Source organism: Heliangelus exortis, chromosome 3 (genome assembly GCF_036169615.1).
Source record: "Heliangelus exortis chromosome 3, bHelExo1.hap1, whole genome shotgun sequence".
Classification (NCBI taxonomy): domain Eukaryota; kingdom Metazoa; phylum Chordata; class Aves; order Apodiformes; family Trochilidae; genus Heliangelus; species Heliangelus exortis.
Window position 1 is genome coordinate 10,995,804 of NC_092424.1, and position 18,709 is coordinate 11,014,512.

The following is an 18,709-nucleotide window of genomic DNA, read 5'->3' on the forward strand; positions in this document are numbered from 1 at the left end:
AGTTTCATTAACACAATTACATCTGAACTAAAGATCTATAATTTTTCCAAGCAACCAAAAGCATTCACACTTATGTAGCTCCTACCTGATAGGTACTATTGAGTCAGCCCACAATTGTGTAACATTTTCACATAGCTAGAAAATGTCAGAAAACCACTAGAAATGCTGCAAACTCTGTCTGTTCACATCTTTGCCATGTTCCTTGGCTTTCTCACAGCACCATCTGATGCAATGTCTACTTTTGAATTGCATCAGGCAAAACCAAGAGATCCTAAATTTTGTCTTTCCTCGTGTGACTACTAAGAAACTGTCAAATGATGACTTTCAATAATGTTACCTTTTCTGGCAAAATGAAGAAACCCATAGAAGAGAAGAGGGGTGCAATAAAATGGCTCAGTAGCTCAATATTTTGGTGAGGGGGAACCTTTGCAATTCTAATTATTTACATAACTGTCATCTCTAAGCTACAAAATTCCTGTCCTCACCTCACCCTCCCGTTAAGAAATGAATGAGTTTGGCCCATTTTGCTTGGCAATTTGTTGTTGGACTTTAAAAAGTCTAATGCCTTCTGTTCTCCCAGTAATTAGAGCATGCTGTTAATAGTGTTTCAGGATGCTGCAGCCCTGTGGCATGACCTCAAACTCTTTGTATAAGCAGGAAGCAATACTTGATGAGCAATCAGCTCTAGGGGCAAGAAGCAACAGGGCAATGTGGCTGAGTGGGAGGCTGGTTTGGTATTGTGGTCAGCAGCTGGAGCAGGTTGGATAGGAAAGTATGTTTGAATCAGCCCTTAGTACTGGTGAGATGTAGACCAGCACTCCAACTGCATCGTTGTGCTGCAGGCAAATGGAAATCCCAGTTAACAGAAGTCTGGAAGAAAAAGGAAACCTTTTTCCAAAAATGCAGAATTTTCTCCCTTTTTGTAAGATAAACCCAATCAGTCACCTCTACTGTTTCTCTTATAACTGGTAAACAATTTGCAGCTATGCAGTCAAGACAATTTTTTGCCCAAGGGGAACAAATGCAAAACAGTTTTAAGGAGTAAATATGACACATTGCCAAATTGTATGCAAACTATTTCAGATCATTTCCTCTTTGGTTTTCCATGCAGAATTGCACACTGCATAATGTATGTATGCTAATACAATGCATTTTCATTAAATACAAAACAATAATCTTGCAGAGTAAGAAGCAAATGGAATCAGACACTTAACCTGAAGAACTGGGCTCTATCAATATTATTCATATGTTTTTCCATTTTAAGACTAGTTAGAATTCTCCCTGCCTCTTTCTGCTCTTTCTGTAGAAAGTGGTGTTAACAACTTGCAGCCCTTTTGGACAAAGGTTGTTGAAACTGGGTCACCTGAAAAGGCAGAGTGGTCATGTCTTCTCCAAAGTCAGGTATTTTGTTCAGTTCTATATTTTTTAAAAGGAGAGCTTGATCGCTAATAGATTTCTCAACAACCCTCATTTGTATCCTTCAAGAATGTCTCAATTAGTAATAATTAATGGTCTTTAATGGTTATAGTTTATATGACTTTCATACGTCCCATATCCCTAATTACTCTGCTAATTAGAAGAGAGTCCCATGCTCGTCTTAGCTGCACCTGCTTCTGGAATTCCTGTGGAGACCAAATTTAAAAAGCACTTTGTTCTGGCAGTATACACACCAGATTCTTTAACCAACATAATGACATATGCTTTCTTCCCAAAAGTTATATTTATTCTGCAGTAAACTTAAAAGTTTTCTCTGGATACATCAGTAAAAAGTAAAAGCACAGATACAGTAAATTTCAGTAGCCTGCATAGATTTTAGGAGTGAGATATTAAACTTGAATTTGTAGTGTATCCAGCTATTAGTATTCATTCTAAGTTTGCTTCAATGAGATGATCTGAGGACCATGCATGGTTTCTAAGAATACACCTTAACTGTGATTTCATGAATTATCTGCAAGCCCATGTCCAGCAGCACCATAGTCCTCTTTCCTCGCATCCTGGTCACTACGGAAAGAGAGCCAGGGAGAGGGGAGCCCAGGCATGCAGGTGGGACAGAGATGCTACTTCCCTGTTCAGGGAGGCTGAGCACCAGGACAGCAGAGCCCCCATGTAATGCACTTGCCCTCTGCTGAAACAAAACCAAGGGCTGCTGCTCAAAAAGGAACAAAAATTCATGTAAAAAGAGAAAAGGTCCTGAACATATCCACCTTCTGAAGGGATTTCTGACTTAGCTTCAGGCTGCATGACATATCAGACTACATCCTCAGGCATTTACTATCTGGTATCAATAAAGCCCTGATGACAGATGCTGTCCTCAAAGATTCTTCACAATGACAAAGGAGCCAAGGCAGTTACTGTGACCAACATCCTGACTCTACACCATACTTCTGACTTTGCAGCTTCTTCATTGGACAGGGCACCCCTGGGTCCCAGATATTTTTTTGTTTGCTTTGTAAGAAAGGAAAAGCTTTGTCTTGGTGCAGAGAAAACCAGATTTTAAATGCCATTAAAATTTTGCATAACGTTAAATATACACTTTAGTCAACAAATAGGTTCTGCTTACATCTTAGAATAACTTTCTGCCTGTAAAAAGAATTAAACAAACATCATTTGTCATTCCTGAAGACTTCATGATATTGATGACAGTCTGAAAGCAGCAGAGGTCCCCTTTGAATCAAACACAGAATCTTCTGGTGCTGCCTCCCAGGTGAACCTTAGGTAATAAATTCCAAACAGATCTGACTGGGGCTGAGTTTTGAAGGCAACCTTCTCTCTGGCCCCCTGCCCTAGTTTCAGTGTGCCCATAAAAAGGAATGAGTAAGTTAGTCTTGCAGTCAGCCAGACCCTCAGTGAGGCTACATTATGTATATGGTACATTTTCCATGCCCTGCTAAGCTCCAGTTTTCACCATTTCTGGAATTTGCTTTAGAATTTCCTGCCTCTTCTTCAACATTAAGCAGGTCAGAAATTAAGTAAACTGATCATCAACGGTTGAATACCTCAATTGCTGCTGTTGTAAGACTTGCTCTCTAAAATAAAAACAGAGGTCTTATGGGATGATAAGGAGCTCTTCACAAAAGGATATACTTATTCTTCTCCAGAGACTTCATTCAAAAGGTATAGCTGAAGAATCACTACAAAGCTCACGTGAAGGCATTTTCTGATGTGGATATGCCAGCATTGTCAAATCAGGCAGATTATGAAGACACATAGAAGGTGAATTCTTCATAAAAAATAATTTCTGACCCTTAGAATACACATTTCAGGCTTTTAGGATATCAGAAGATTATTGATGGTTAGTGAGGGAGCAAAAAAAGCATTTTAAAGAGCAAAGGGTCATTTTAGGCTTGATAAGTGCAAGCAAGTGCTTCTTCTACTTTCATTTTTTAAGCCAAACTTTCTGCACTATTAGCTGGCTGAATATTTGCTTATTTTGCATTTTCAATACTAGACTCTATACAGTGACACTTACTATGCAGAACTGAAATTTATTGCAGTTTGCAGGAGTTTTATGACTTGGAACGGAGAAGTGATTTAAAATGAGTGAATGTCTTAGCAAAGTTTTTTGTTTGCTTTGTTTTGTTTTTCTAAACTGTGCTATCCAATTGTTGAATGGAAAAAAACCAGGTAAGAGGATTAGACTATATCATAAATAACTGCCAATTTCCATCTCTTTTTAGAGTAATGCAATATATCAAAGGTTTGAACCATTTCAGACAAGTTTAAACCTCCTGGTAGTGCAGCATAAAAAGAAGACATTATTCAGCATATAGTGTTTGCAGATTTGCTGGTTTTTAAAAGAAATTTTAAAAAGAAATTCTGCCTGCAGAAATTATACGTGTCCACAGAGTCACATTAATGTGAAGAAAGGAAAGAGAAATATTCTTCTAGGAAGTTTGAATCTGCAGATGATGCAGCCAAAATATTAGCATGAGAGACTCTGCAAGAACCTGTGATCATAAAGCCTAAACAAGGACTTGAGACTCCTGAAAGCCATCATGATCATGCCAGACACTGTGGCATCAACCCAGAACTTCACAGAGATATGGGTAATGTACTTGGATTTAAAAAAAATCTGTGGATATGGGGCCCTTGTACATAAGGAGCCCAGCCAGACCATGAGACCAGATTCCCAAGACCCGGTTACAGGGCTGAAAGGAGCTCCGTCCTGATTGTCCCAAGTGCCCAGGTGACAAGCCACCACTACTCTGTCGTGCTGAAAGCTGGCTGACCACAAAGGCAACACTAAGGTCGACAGAGAAGACTTCGGCCTGAGAGAAAGGAACAAGATTCTGAGGATGACAAAGAGAGTGCAAGTGAAGAGCCAAAGATCTTTGTGGTGACCATGACCCAGCTTCTCAGCTGGAATGTCACTGGCATGTGGCAAGTGAGCAAACCCAGTGTGCACCCACTTGAAAAGTACCATGTAGACCTATCCTTCTGGAAGAAAGGAATTAATAAACGGCTCCAGCCGATGGGATGCCTGCAACTTCCCAGGCTTGCAGACAAAGCCTTGCAGATTCAGATTTTTCCGACAGCTGCATGCAGAAAGCTTGTGGAACTCTGCCCTGCACCAAGGAATGCTGTGGGGCAGGCACGCAGGCTGGGGCTTGTGCTGACACCTCAGCCATGAGCCCTTCCCTTGCTGTGGGGTAGGAGAGGAAGAAAAGATCCCCTGGGGGACACACAAAAACTCTAAGCGTGTTTTTTGCCCAGAAGCAGTGAAATAATTTGAAGAAGCTCTGGGGAGTGTGAGCATTGGCGTGACATCCCAGCAGGGCAGCCCCAGCCAGAGAGCAAGTGTGTGACCAGGGCAAAGCAACACAGAAGGGTCAGAAGAAACAAAAAAGTCCTGCTTAAGTGGTCAAGGCTCTCCCGGCCTCAGAGAAAATTGTATTAATGTGAACTCCCTCAGTGCCAGAGCAGAGACATGTTTCATTACCATGAAATAAGGAAAGAGGGGGGGCCTGGATGCCTACAGGAAAGCTGGGAAGGGACATTTACCAGGGCATGCAGTGACAGGACAAGGGGTGATGGTTTTAAGCTGGAAAAGTGGAGGTTTAGCTTAGACATTAGGAATAAATTCTCTAATGTCAGGGTGGTGAGACACTGAAACAAGTTACCCAGGGAGGCTGTGGATGCCCTACCCCTGGAAGAGTTCAAGGCCAGGTTGGATGGGGCTCTAAGCAGCCTGTTCTAGTGGATGCTCTCCCTGCCCATTAAGAGTGTTTGGAACTCGATGATCTTTCAGGTCCCTTCCAAACAAAACCATTCTATGATTCTGTGAGATTGTTATTTACCCGGATGAAGCAAATCTCAAGCAATCTCACTGCTGAGGCAAACTTCACCCACTTTCCATGCCTTCCCCCCATAAAGACTCAGGCATTTTTGCAAGAGATGCCAAAACCTGGCCAGGTGACACTGCGAGTGTCCAAAGCAAGGGCACCATGGGGACAGCAGCCCCCAATGGCAGCTGCAGCCCCCATGGCTGCACAGGGCCAGCCCCTCTGTGCCTCCTGTGGCTGGAAGGGGGGGCTGGGGGGCCACACAGGCTGGGGGAGTTGGGTTCTCTAACAGGAAGGAGATTTGGGATATTGTGATAAGGTATGGACATACTGTGATAAGGTAATAAGCTGTGGAGGCTGAGGGGCTGCAGAATTTTAGAAACTGGGACAGAACTGGGTAAACTGCCCCTAAAATGTCGAAAGCAAGACTGTAGAGAGGAGAGAAATCCACAGGGACCCATAGCTGGTAGTTAGGTTGGCAGCTGTAACAGAGATTAATACCTTCCTATCTTTTGTACTTCTGGAAAAAGCAGTAACACATCCTAAATAATAAAAGCAACTTGTATAAGAGGGGGAAAAGGTTGCTTTTCACTTTAATTTTTAATAGGCAAAAATGAAGTGAAATAATCTTTTGTCATCAACTACTTTTGATACCAGTGGATCAACATTTTCAGGCAAAAACGCATAGCCAGAAACCGTAAAATCATAGAACCACAGAATCACAGAATTATTTGGGCTGGAAAGGATCTCTAAAGGCAATCTAGTTCACACCCCCTGCACTAAGCAGGGACACCCTCAATTAGATCAGGTTGCTCAGAGCCTTGTCAAGCCTCACATTGAGTATCTCCAGGGATGAGACCTCAACTACCTCCCTGGACAACCTGTTCCATTTTTCCAATACCCTCATGGTAAAGAACTTTTTCCTGCCATCCAATCTATATCTACTCTTCTCTAATTTAAAACCATTGCCCCTTATCCTATCACTACAGGCCCTTGAAAGCAGTCCCTCTCCAAATATCCTACCTCACTTCCTAGATGCTTCCTAGATGCTACATATTTCTCAGAATAAGACTACTTATTTTTCTGAAACAGACAGTGGAACCATGCTTTTCTCTGACTCATTTTTATCCCAGCATGAATGTACACTTCCATAGTGTCAAAAAGAGCAAACTTCACTACGGTTTAAAAATCCAGATCAAGCTTTCCTGTGGAAGATATCTAAATAGCATGACAAATTGCAAGATCCCTATTTAGCCTCCAGATAAGAATTTATGTAGAGATCAGCAGATGGACTGATAAGCATGAAGAATACAACTGTACCTGGCAAGTATTATAACCTTCAAGAACACTTGGCACATCTTATAATATCCATTGCTGTGAGCTGAGGCAGCTTAAAAGGTTAACAAATTTATACATGCCTCACATTCTCATTTCTAGTTCAGATCTTCCCAAACATGTCACAAATAGTCATCTTCATTGAAGATTAACTGCACAACAACTTTGAAGTGTTAAAACAAGCTGTGTTTGAGTTTTGGAAAAGGAAACCCAGGCCATAATACTTTCAACAAAGCAAAAATAGCTTCATGGTTCAAAGCTCAAGTGACTGCCTGATTTTCTAGAAAATTTCTCAGAAACATTCACCTTTGGTCCATGACCTGACATTAAAAGTGTTACATCAATGGAACTTTATCGGAAAACGTTTATGGTATAAAAACCCCTAACTTAATTCTGCAGAAGCAGCTTTATTTTAATTATGTATTCAAGACTGCAACAGCATAACTTTTAGCTCCAGCTGCTGTTCCTCTTTATTTCAGTGTTTTACTTTGCATTGTGAACATGCTTTCAGTAGAGAATAAAGATGATGCTTTCTAAAAGCTGTTTACCACTTTCAGTAATTGCATATGAACATACTTCAAATTCAGATGTTACATTGATAAAGCCATCACATGCTGAAGAGTCTAGTTGCTAATAAATGTCATGAAATTCACCTCCACAGTGCTATTTTTAATAGTTATCTGCCTAAAAAGGACTGAAATACTTTCGTAGGTAACCAAATATTTTTTTTATTCTGATGGCTCTCCTATTTCTCTGTAACGTATTCCTGTTGCCTGTGCTCCTTAACAAAAGATGCCTTATTCCCCAAACAATAAAGGCAATCCTTCAGGTGCTGCTGATTCTGTGACTGCCTTTACAGGTGGGTAAGTAGTTGCTGGGGTTTGATTTGTTCCACCAAATTGCTTTTATGTCTTATAACTGCAGCACACTTAAAGGTGCTTTTGCTTTCCTTCTGGTGCTTAGTGTGAGCTGTACTTTTTATGAGGCTCATTTGCTAAACCTGTACTTCACCTCACTTTGCTCACCTTTGCTTCCCCTTTAAAACTTTTCCTTCTTTTCACTCTGTGTCTCTTAGTGAAGTCCATCTTGTGACTTGGAAAGCTGGACTGAAACCAAAGGGAAAGGCAGAAGGAAAACCTCTGCCAAGCACTGAACATGCTCCTGTGCTACCAACACAGGGAGCAACATTGCCCAGCCCCAGGCTGCAGGCATCCACAGGGCTGCTCCCTCATCCTGCTCCACAAGGAATAAAGGTCCAAAGCCACTGGCACCCAGGGGTGGCTGGTGCTAAGGTGACTGATGGCTTTGGGCACTGGTCAGCAGTGAGTTACTATTGCTCTCAGAAAAGGAACTGAGCAGATAGGGGTTCTAAATTGCAGGTTTGTCCTTCTCAGGGCAGATTTCATACAGACCCTGTCTCTGTAGTCTTCAGAGAATTAAAAATTGGTTCTAAAGCTGTAGTTTTTCTCCCTAAACAAATCAAACTTTCCTTAAGGAAATATAAAGAAGAAGATGAAAGGTATTTTCTTTTCTGGGAGATATTTCCAAAGGGGGAAAAAATGTCGTAACTTCTGAAGCTAGCTTTAAAGTCTGATTTTCAAACTCTGATTGGTCTATTCATAAATCCTCCCACAAACCAACTAAAAGCCATATAACTTTGATGAAATATAATTTACTTTTTATTTTACTTATTTTTTTTGCCTGTCTTCATCTTCTACCTCATTTCCAAGGAAATGACTAACCTCCCTCCCATCTATACTTTCAGCCTCCGGGCTGAATGTAATTTGGTTCACTTTAATGCTACACATGTTTTAAAACATGGGGGAAACATGCACTTGCAAGGAAAAAGTGTGTAGTAAGGTGCCACCAGGAAGAATTGAAAAGAGTGAGAAAAGTAAGACAAGTGCAATAAGGGACATCTCCAATAAAACAGAAAATAGGATAGTTAATACAAAACAATGCAGAAACAAAATAATATAAATAAAGTAATTTCAGCACTAGTAGTACCTTAAATCTCTTTTTAAAGATTTTTCTTCACTCTTCTGTTATGGTTTGAGGAGAAACAGGCTAGTTTTATGGCATCAATGTGAGAACCTAGAGAGAATGTGTTGTTTAGGATCCTGAGGGATTCAGCAGGCAGAACAGAAAGGGATCAGTATTCCCCTCATTTCCTGCCATGCCCTATAAAAACCAGGAAGGTGGGAAGTCTGCCCCCTAGGTGCCACCCTCTTCCTTCCTGCTTTTCTGCACCTCGATGGCTTGGAGAGAGGCTCCTGCTCTTTGTCTTCAGATCACCACTCGCTGTGCAGTATCTGACTCTGTTACTGTCTGGGGAGAGCCCTGGACCCTTTTCCCAACTTGCCTCTGCCATGAGGGACTTTCAGATAGCTATAACAGCAACTGGTGAAATCAGATTTTTTATTTATATGTAGAGTTTTCATTATCATCTCACATGTTACTATCCCTTCTCTTTTTCTGGTTTTAACTTCCAACCTCGAAGCCTCTCTTCCTTATTTCTCCTCTTAACTTCCCCTGGGAGGGTGACAGGGAGCAGGAGAGCACTTCTGCTCTTTGTCTCTTGTTTCACCCTGAGCGCTAAACCAAGACACTCCTGTTTCTCTTTTCTTCCTCTACTCAAGAACACAAGGAGGCACCAATATTACTCACTCTGAGTAGCACCTTAAAACAGAAATAACCTCATGAAACCCAGTTTCTCTTCTTAGGGAGAACTGATGATGGTTAGTGCATGCCCAATTACATTCATTGGTGCATCCTATTTCTGCACCTCTCTTAGTCATAACCTGAACTTTCAGGGAGTGCCAGAAATCCATTGATGGTTTTGTCCTGAAGAAAGGCAACTCAGTTCATTCCTGCACAGAAAGGACCCTGCAATTATAATTAAAATTGATCCATATGCTGGTTCAGCAGCATGCCCATACTCACTTCCATCTGTTAAGGGAGTAACAATACCCACCAACTAGGTGACAGGCCAGTTTTAACAAGGCATAAAAGCCAACTGAGGATTAGCTTAGAGAGGAATCCTACCAAACACAGCAAGTCCCACAGTTTCTGCCAGTAGGACCTTCTGTTTGCAAATAACACCAGCTCAGAGCCAAATGTTTCATTACACAGGACTGAAGCACCTGTGGACACAGCTCAGTGAACCAGTGCCTCTCCTCTGTGGAGTTCTGCCCTCAGTGGCATCACACCATTATTTACCCAAACTCTTTGATTATGTTTGCAGCATAAATGTTACAAAAAAATCTTAAGTGCTAAGTCTTCTCTTTCAGTTAATATCAGCACTTCCTGAGTGTCTCCATGAAGAGTCCTTGCAAATTGAAAGTAGAAAGTCAATTTTTGAATAACTGATTTTGATAAATCATATTTTTTTTTCCTCTGCATGTTATATATCTTGATGATGAGCTTGAGAAAATGAAAAAAGAAAAATAGACAAAAAATACATATATAAGCCAAATGAAACTTATTTTTGTGTAGCACCTTTCAGGCTAAGTGTACCCACCAGAACTTGACAGCAGTGTGAACTGGATGCTCCCAGCTGTTCTTACTCAATAGTTTAAAAGCACAGGGCTCAGCTTCAGGAAAAATGTGATACTCTGGATCCTGGAAGGTCAGAAGCACTTCCCTCTGACCTTAAGAAAATTTTCACTGTAAATGGAGGTGAACTTCAGAGATATCTGTCCCATTATTTAGTGCTCTCTTGAGCAAAACCATTTCTGAAAGGTTTACCCATACCTCACTCAGACAGGGTAAGGGTGCTACTCTTGCTTTTGGGGCTCCTTAGAAAATTACAATGGAACATATAAGGACAAAAATAATTTTGCTGCAATATGCTCAAATGCCATAACTAGTAATCTTGACCTCAGAGCAGTAGGTGTTGTGCTCTCACATAAGAACCAAATCCAAGTATCAAAAAAGTAATTAGTACTATATAATAGCACTAGATTGTGCTTCTAGCCTTCTCAAGCAAGATTTGGCAAAAGGTCTTCTGTAATATAAATGCAGCCTTATATATATTGATTCAATCTAGTAAACAATTAAAGCATCTACCTTAATTAATTTTTTAGAACTTTAAATTTAATATTTTTAATGAGAATATTTTGTGCAGTTGTCCAAACATTATCTGAGAGAAAGGCTTATTTTCAGAGCTCTGATGGCTGGGTTTGCCCTGGTTCTTGCCTTCTATAACCTTTATAGTGGTCAAATCCCTAGAAGAAATGGAGGGATAGAATCAACCATAACGTGCAATTATGAGGGGAAGAAGATGAGAAGGAGGCTTGTCTTTTGCACAGCTTTTGTTCCATTGTGTGACTTGTGGCAACAGAGCAGGGGTAATGGAAAAGCTAAACCCCCTGTTACCCTTACCTCTGCCTCTCCCCTGAAGCAAATCTGCTCCTACATTTCATTGCTCTAATGACCATATTTTAATGTGTATAAAGCATTCTCTATTTATACTACTCCAGTTAGTATTTGTGGTACAAGAAAGCTTAATTGGGACCTCCAATGCAATTAATTCATAGATATAATTCCAGTGAGAAAGGACTATAACACAGGACTGACAGGGAGTCCTGTGCGGCTGGGAATGATGAAAGAAGAATGCTACTTGTAATTTGCTGACACTGTACAGAATTAGTCTTTGTGTTCCCCAGTCATAAAATGTCTTTTGGGATGAAAGGCAGACATTTTGGGTTAGTTAGTTCCTATTTAATTATGTGGCTTCCAATGTAAAAGGGCTTATTGAAAGGACTCAGAAAGGGAGAAGAATGGAAAAGACTCTCACACATATTTTTCAATTTTCTCTGAAGTTTTTCATTATGCAAGTATTCAGGGATCTCACCAGAGTAAATTCTGATTAAAAAATGAAAGTGCTTTCATATTTGAAATAGTATTAAACAATGTCAGGGAGTCCATAGCTTCCCTGGGAAATCTCCATAGGTTGCATTTTCTTACACTTACTGGCTGAAATAGAAAGAAACCATTACATGTTACTCAGGATCCAACCCATACTTGCCTCCTTATTTTTAAGAGAAAAGATTTTCCATTTTTCTTTTAATTTCATTATTTTTATTCTGATTGTTATTTCCTATATAAGCCACTTTGCAAGTGTCCTTAATGAACCCAGTTTAATTGATTTCAGATTATTTCTCCAATGTATGATGATTAAACCATATTTTATTCTCATTCTCCCCTGAATTTGCAATCCTTGCCTGCTTTGTGTCATCTGAAAATATGATCTGCGTTGCCTGTGTTCCATCCTTCAGTTCATTCATGGAATCATTCACCACATACAACAAGAGGGATGCCCTGAAGTAAAGAAAAATGGATGATGAGATGCAAACACTGGGACAGAATTCTGAAGCATTTTCCTGAACCCCTGTGCAAGATTCATTAGGGCTATAACAAGAGTCATATTGATTCCTTCTTGTTTGTAATCTATTCCATTTTTATTAGAAGAAGTTACATCCTTGGGATAAGTTCACATCAGAATCTGGATTCAAACTTCATATAAAGTTGATATCAGATATTCACATGTATTGTGCTAATTACATCCAATAAAGTAGGACATGTGAAAACAGTGTTGATACAGTAAACAAAATTATGTATATGGAGCTTCAGCTACCTGTGCATAAGTGAAGAACTATCTGAGAGCAAAATTTCAAAATTAAAAAAAAAATCCATTTGAATTTGAAATAAATAGCTAAATATGTTGATCCTTTTTCTCTGCATAGCTATGCTTTCCAGATAAACCATTACATGCAGATAAATGTTAATATTTTTAAATGTCATCAAATTGTCTGGTGATTGCTATGGTGACAGAAAACTAATCTATCACAAATAACGATCATTTTTAAAAAGAATGAAAAAGGAATGTTTTTTTGTTTTCTTTTCTTTTTTGACCTTATAACTAACATGAGGGAATAAAAACCAAGTACCTCATGGCATTTTTTCCATTAAATTCTTCTCTGTGGATTCACAGGCTCTTAGGCATCAGTACTGTGGCATTTGGTAGCTATTGGCTATGAGATTAAAGTTTCACTTAACACATCACAGCCTGGATCTAGCACAGTCACTACAGATTCGCGGACCACAATTTTAATTGTATGCTAAGATACAAACACGTGTAGCACAATAACATAGTTAATCCAAAGCCAAGGAAATACATATTTGTTTGTGCTAGATTTATATTCATCAAATTCTTAAATAGTATTAATTATGCTGTAACGAAGGGTCAAGGAAAAGTGGATAAAGTCTTTGTTCCCTGGGACTGCTGAATAAGAGCTGCTCCTTTAGGAGCATACAGCACTATTTTCTCCAATCCCAAAATTATTCAGCTTTTCTTTTTCTAGCTATAACCAAAAGACTGCAACTGCATCTCAAAAATATTTTGCTTCACTGAATTTATTTAAAGCTTAGATAATATTGTGGTTGACTGTCACTGCTAAGAGGTGAAAAGGCCAGTTAGGGGATGTCTTTATAATCTTCAGAGCAGTCTGTTCATGCTTCCAAACTGAGTTAATAGAAATGCCCAAGATTCACCAGACCCAGCTCTAGAGCCTTATTATCTTAAGGATATATAGGGCTCGTGCAAGGATGTGACTGTTTCACAGTCTGAGTTTGCCTTGCTTTTGACACATTTCAAATACTCATACATATCTTTTTTAAACAAAGTTTAAACAGAAAGGCAGCAAAGTTTCAACATAAAATTGCTGGATTCATAATTTACTATCGAGAGAAATGACGGCTCACTCAGAATGTTTTCAGGCAGAGGAAGAGAAAGCACTGGAGTCTGCTATGAAATCTATCACGATGGGCACTGTGGCAAGGAGGATTTATTTTGTACTGACTATAGCTCTGAATGACAATGAGCATAACAAACAGGGCCAATCAGACAATGTTCTCAGGCCTGCAGTCCCAACAGCCCCTCAGAGATGGGCTAATGATTGTCTGATGTTTATGGCTCATGCTTCAGCCCTGTGTATATAACCCAGCTGCTTTCTGCATAAAAGCTCAGTACTGACAACAGTTTAAGACTCCAAGTGCTCCTGCCTGGACTCTGGATTCATTTCAGGAGCACTAGAAATGAGGATATAAGTTGATCTTGGTGAGATGAAAGGTTGCCTTGGCTCACCAGTTCATCTCCAACAGGGACCAGTAGTGGTGGCTTGGGGAAGAGTATAAGAACAGAGTAAGCAGAGAGTTGTACTTCCCAGGTGTGGACATATAGCTCTTTATCATAACACCACTGCAAGAAAACTCTGAAGTTTCCCTATATTCTGCCTGGAAAGAATTTCCTTCATTGTTTTCAGGACTCATATAAGTCCTTGACTCAAATTTAACCAATTTTAAAAAGAAAGTTTTTGATACCTTCCTGTTTCTCTCTCAGAAAATCACAAGGGATATTGTGTGTTATTTTGCAGTGATTCAATGAGTCAGTGCCATGTGTTTTTATTCTTTCTTTATTGCAAGCCTGGATTATGAATTCAAATGTTTCTAAAAAGCATATTTTAAGATACAACTCATAGATAAATAAGAGTAATGACTCTGCTTTTGTTCTGTATGAATGCCCATAGATCTTATATAGCTTTGTAGATAAGTCATTTGTTTGTTAAATGTCTTTGTACATTGGAAATACATATGATTATCGGTGCAGTAATCAAAATCCAATTATTTTTATGCATTGTTTCAATTTTTCTGAGGCAAGTTATGTAAATATCACTTCCATAATGAAAAGGAAAAGAAGCTCAAGTGAGTGCTGTTTATCAGCAAGTAAGGAAGTAGCAAATAAAGACAAAGCAAGAAAGGAAGTAAACACTGGTTAATACTATCTTCATCCTGGGAAGCAGAAGTGATACAGAATGAACACTACAGGACTGACAAGCAACTCAGAAGTCATAGCTGAATAATTCATTAGGCAAGATTGATAAAAATATTCAGAACATGAAAATTTTGAAATCCTATTGTGTTTTTCTCTATGGATCCTCTGTGTATATATGCATATTATATGTATACATGTAAATAAATAATCATCAAAGTATGTCATAGAAAAGATAACTGAGGACATACTGAACAATTTTTTTTTTACAATTTTTTTTTTATATAATTATTTTTTTATCTAATATTTTAAAAGTGCAACATGTTCCTTTAACTCTAGGAGATAGAGTCAATACACTTTACTTTAATTTTAGAGAAAAAAAATCTGGATTATATTTAATATTTCATTAATTTCTTCTCCAGGATCTTTCCTGGGATGACCATTTTTAAAATAACATTTGAAACATAGCATCCACATAAAGAATAATGCTAATACAAAAGAATGATGAAGACAACTGTTACTTGGTACCAAAACTTTTTTTCTTTTTAAATGGCTCAGCCAGCTGAACTGTAAAATAATACGCTTAACTCTGCATAAAGAGTTGATGAGTTAATGCACCACAGGGTAGGATTCACAACCTCATTGAAAGAGGTTTTCTAATGTCAACGTGTGCTATAATTTACAACTGTGCATTTCTTTTTTCTTTTATATATGTAGTATATATATTCTATATATATTCTATGTCAAAGTAGTGATCACATGCAATGTCAAATTCTGTTAAAAGTGCTGTGAATTCAAACTCCTATTGAAAGAAAAGACCTCTCAAGAAATCAGTGTTTTCCATGCAAATTACTGTAAACAACCAAAATTCCATTCTAGAGGCCTCTGGTATTATCAGGAGGGGCTATGCACATGATAGTTACAATTTACATACCATGATGCAAAACAAGGGCTTTTATTTTCTATTAGAAACTAATTCTTTTAATACTTTTGCACTACTGTTATATAAAGAGCAGTTTGTGTGTGTGTCAATGTGTGTGCAAGCTAAACTTTGCAACAGAAAGGACAGAATTTTAAAATAAGTAACAACATCACAGAGAAGGTGAGAAGGGTTATTAATCTAATTCTGGACCAATAAGGAACAAGTAACTGGAAAGAAAGCAGCAATATAGTGAAAGCTGTCTCTGAAGTATAACTCTGAAAAAGCAGATTCCTTTTCAGGTGTCTAACATCTGTAATGCTTCATTGAACGAACAGTAAAACAACTTCTCATGGAAACTGTTTTTAAAAAAGTCAGTTTCCACCGCCTTATTGTTTATAGGAAAAAGATCTTATTTTACATCTATAGAGCAATTTGATCCTCAGTGACCCATTTCCTCTGTCTCTCTCTAGAGCACATGCTTCTGGAAAGAAAAACAAGGATGGCATTATGTGAATATACAAATGCCCCAGGTGGACATGAGACCTCTCTATAGTAATTTCTCATTTTTAAAAACCAGTAACAATGTAGGATAAGCGACTAAGAAAAATTTAAAGGGAGGAAAAATCCTCATCATGTCTACCTAGAGTTTAAGACATTGAATCTCTTTTTAGTTTTGACATCTGCTTCTGTACACATCTACACCTGTGTTACCATCCACATCTGGAGTAAACCAGAAATTTTTCAAGCAGGAGAAAAATAAAACAAAAATAAGGAAACACAGAAAAGGAACTTATGTTTATAGCAGATTTCTATTCTCTTTGTGGTGTCACATTCAGAGAACACAGGGGGCTGCTTCCCTTTAATTTAGCAGTTTAGGTTTTTTCATTGTAGTTAAAACAGGATGCATTTTGATTTTTCATTGGGGGCACAAATCACTCTCCTTTTAAACTGCCTAGACATGGCTTTGAAGAAATCACAACTGGTAGAGCTGGCTCAAAACTTAGGACCATGTTATTCTACCTTGCACAATGCTAAGTTATTTAACCAATGACTTTATCTTCTTTATCTTATCTTCTTTATCTTCTTTATCTTTATCTTAACTTTTATGACTTTATCTTCCTGGATGAAACTGTCCTCAGTTAACCTGTCTTGTTACCTTGAAGGACCCAAGACCAGGTGATCAATGGACAGTATAGCAATACATGGTGGTAGCCACTCTTCTGTTTCTTTCCTCTAGTGTATGAAAATTATTTTAACATTGACAATGTTGCAGGAAAAAAAGATGATGGAGGGCAAGGGCATATTAAAAATCATGTAAAGAAAGTTGCATTTTCCTAACATTTAATTTTATAAGTCTCCACCTTTCCCTTCAAATGATCCCATTCTCACTTCAAAATGTTTCATTTCCCATTTGAGGGGCAGATATTTAAAAAGAAATAACAAACAGAAATTTGTCATGATTTAATTGCCTGGCAGCAGAACATGAAGAACCTCATCCAAGACTAATGTGGGCTTGAAATGCAAATTTTCATGGAGGTGCTAGAACACCTCCTTTCAGTGATTTCAGGACTATGTGAATTTGTACATGTCTTACAGGGAAAATTGCTTTTAATACCACTCTTTTTTTCTCTTTTCATGTTTTTCAGGATCACACATTTCAGCATAGCCATATGTCACTTAACCAGAGTAAATCTTTCTCACTCGGGGGTTTATGTGTTTTGAGCACTTCAGGCTCCTTGGTCACCCTGAAAGCCAAGGTGCCCACACCTAAGATCGAAGAGAAGGGATCTTTAAATTGCACTGTACAGCCCAGACCTATCATAAAGATTTCATGGTCTCCAGACCATTAATTTAGTGTGGACAAGTGGGATATTAATATACTACACTTGTTCTCTTTTAATTATAAAACCATTATCTGAATCTAAAACTATTAACTGAGTCCTAACAAGCTAATAAAAATAAAATGTTTGCAGTTTATCAGTAAAAGACAAGGTCAGTTGCCTGTGTCTCCTTTTCTTTCAAGCATTTTCCAGAAGATCATGCTATCCAATGAATTCTTAATCCTTTACACATATCTGCACAAGAATCTTCTAAGGAGTTCAAGTTATCCAGTAATATGTACTTTGTCTCCCAGATTAGGATAGTATCAAAGGAAAAAACATTTGTGTGTTTACTGCTGAACAGCTGTGTATTCTTTCTCTCCAACAGTACAACACTGCATAATTTTTGGATACATTATCAGCAGCAATTAATGTTGCAAAGAAAATTTAAATATTAAAGAATATAGTCAGGTTATGAAGAATACTGGGAAAAAAAATAAAGAAAAGGTAAAATGTGTTTATAAACCCATGGGGTTGTTTGATAACATTTAAAAGCTTGTGTGAGTTGAGGCAGAGTTCAGACTCAGGCAGGAAACCTCATGCCTCAATTCCCAGACCTCTGCAGACCTGAGAAAATTTCAGAAATAGAAGAATATGAGTACTTATATGTTAAGCTAAACAAGAGGATTTCAAACTCTCAAGTTCAGAACATTAATCATGATGAGTTCTGAGTCTGTTTCCCCACAGGTGAACTGTCCTTTCATCATGGGGACCATGTTATCCCACTTTGGGACATGTGGCCTGAGCCTCTCCTGCATGACCCTGTGTCCCAGCACTGATGGTGGCTCCCTGATGCACATATTGTTATTGTTCAAGCTGATAAGGCCCCACAATCCTGACTGGATCCACACCAAGAATCCTCAACCATGAGCAGAGCAGTAACTCGGCTCCTCAGTACCTCTGCCATGGTGTGAAAAACCTCATATTGCACACAAAGAACAATGAGAAAAAAAGAGGAAAGAGGAGGAAGACAGGAGAACAAGATTTCAAACTGCAGAAAGGGCAATAGTTCATAAACCAATCATTCTTGAATTATTGTTTTTTTTCCTTTCCTCAGGTCACAAGATCTCATCACCATAATAGCTTCACATCTTCTAAAAGCAGTCACAGTGGCTATTTGTTACTCATAATTAAACACAAATAATTACTTACCTCAATGGCATGGTGTTATTTCTGTATCCAGAGGAGGACAGAATCATAACAACTGGAGGCAAGTCCTTTTTTGAGTCCAAATAATTTCCATACAAGCACATTCACCAGTAAAATGACTATTTTGTGTTAATAATAAAATGAGTGTTTTCTAGCTTAACCATGAGTGCATCTCACAGCATTATTCATGTCAGTATGCTCACAGTAAGCTTTCCTGTGTCTGTAACACTTCCACAAAAAGAAGCTGTAAACCCTGGAGAAGTGACTGTGGGTTACTGGCAAAATATTTGTTCTCCTTGAGCAAACAGTG

At 38.6% G+C, this 18,709-nt stretch overlaps 1 long non-coding RNA gene across 1 annotated transcript in view; it reads left to right on the forward strand.

Moving 5' to 3' along the window:
• LOC139795490 (uncharacterized) overlaps nucleotides 1-11,988 on the forward strand; it is a 36,907-nt gene extending 24,919 nt beyond the window's left edge. Inside the window, exon 4 of the long non-coding RNA XR_011725513.1 lies at nucleotides 11,897-11,988. This is a non-coding gene — a long non-coding RNA (uncharacterized lncRNA). The remainder of the gene's footprint in view (nucleotides 1-11,896) is intronic.
• Nucleotides 11,989-18,709: the final 6,721 nt, after the last annotated feature.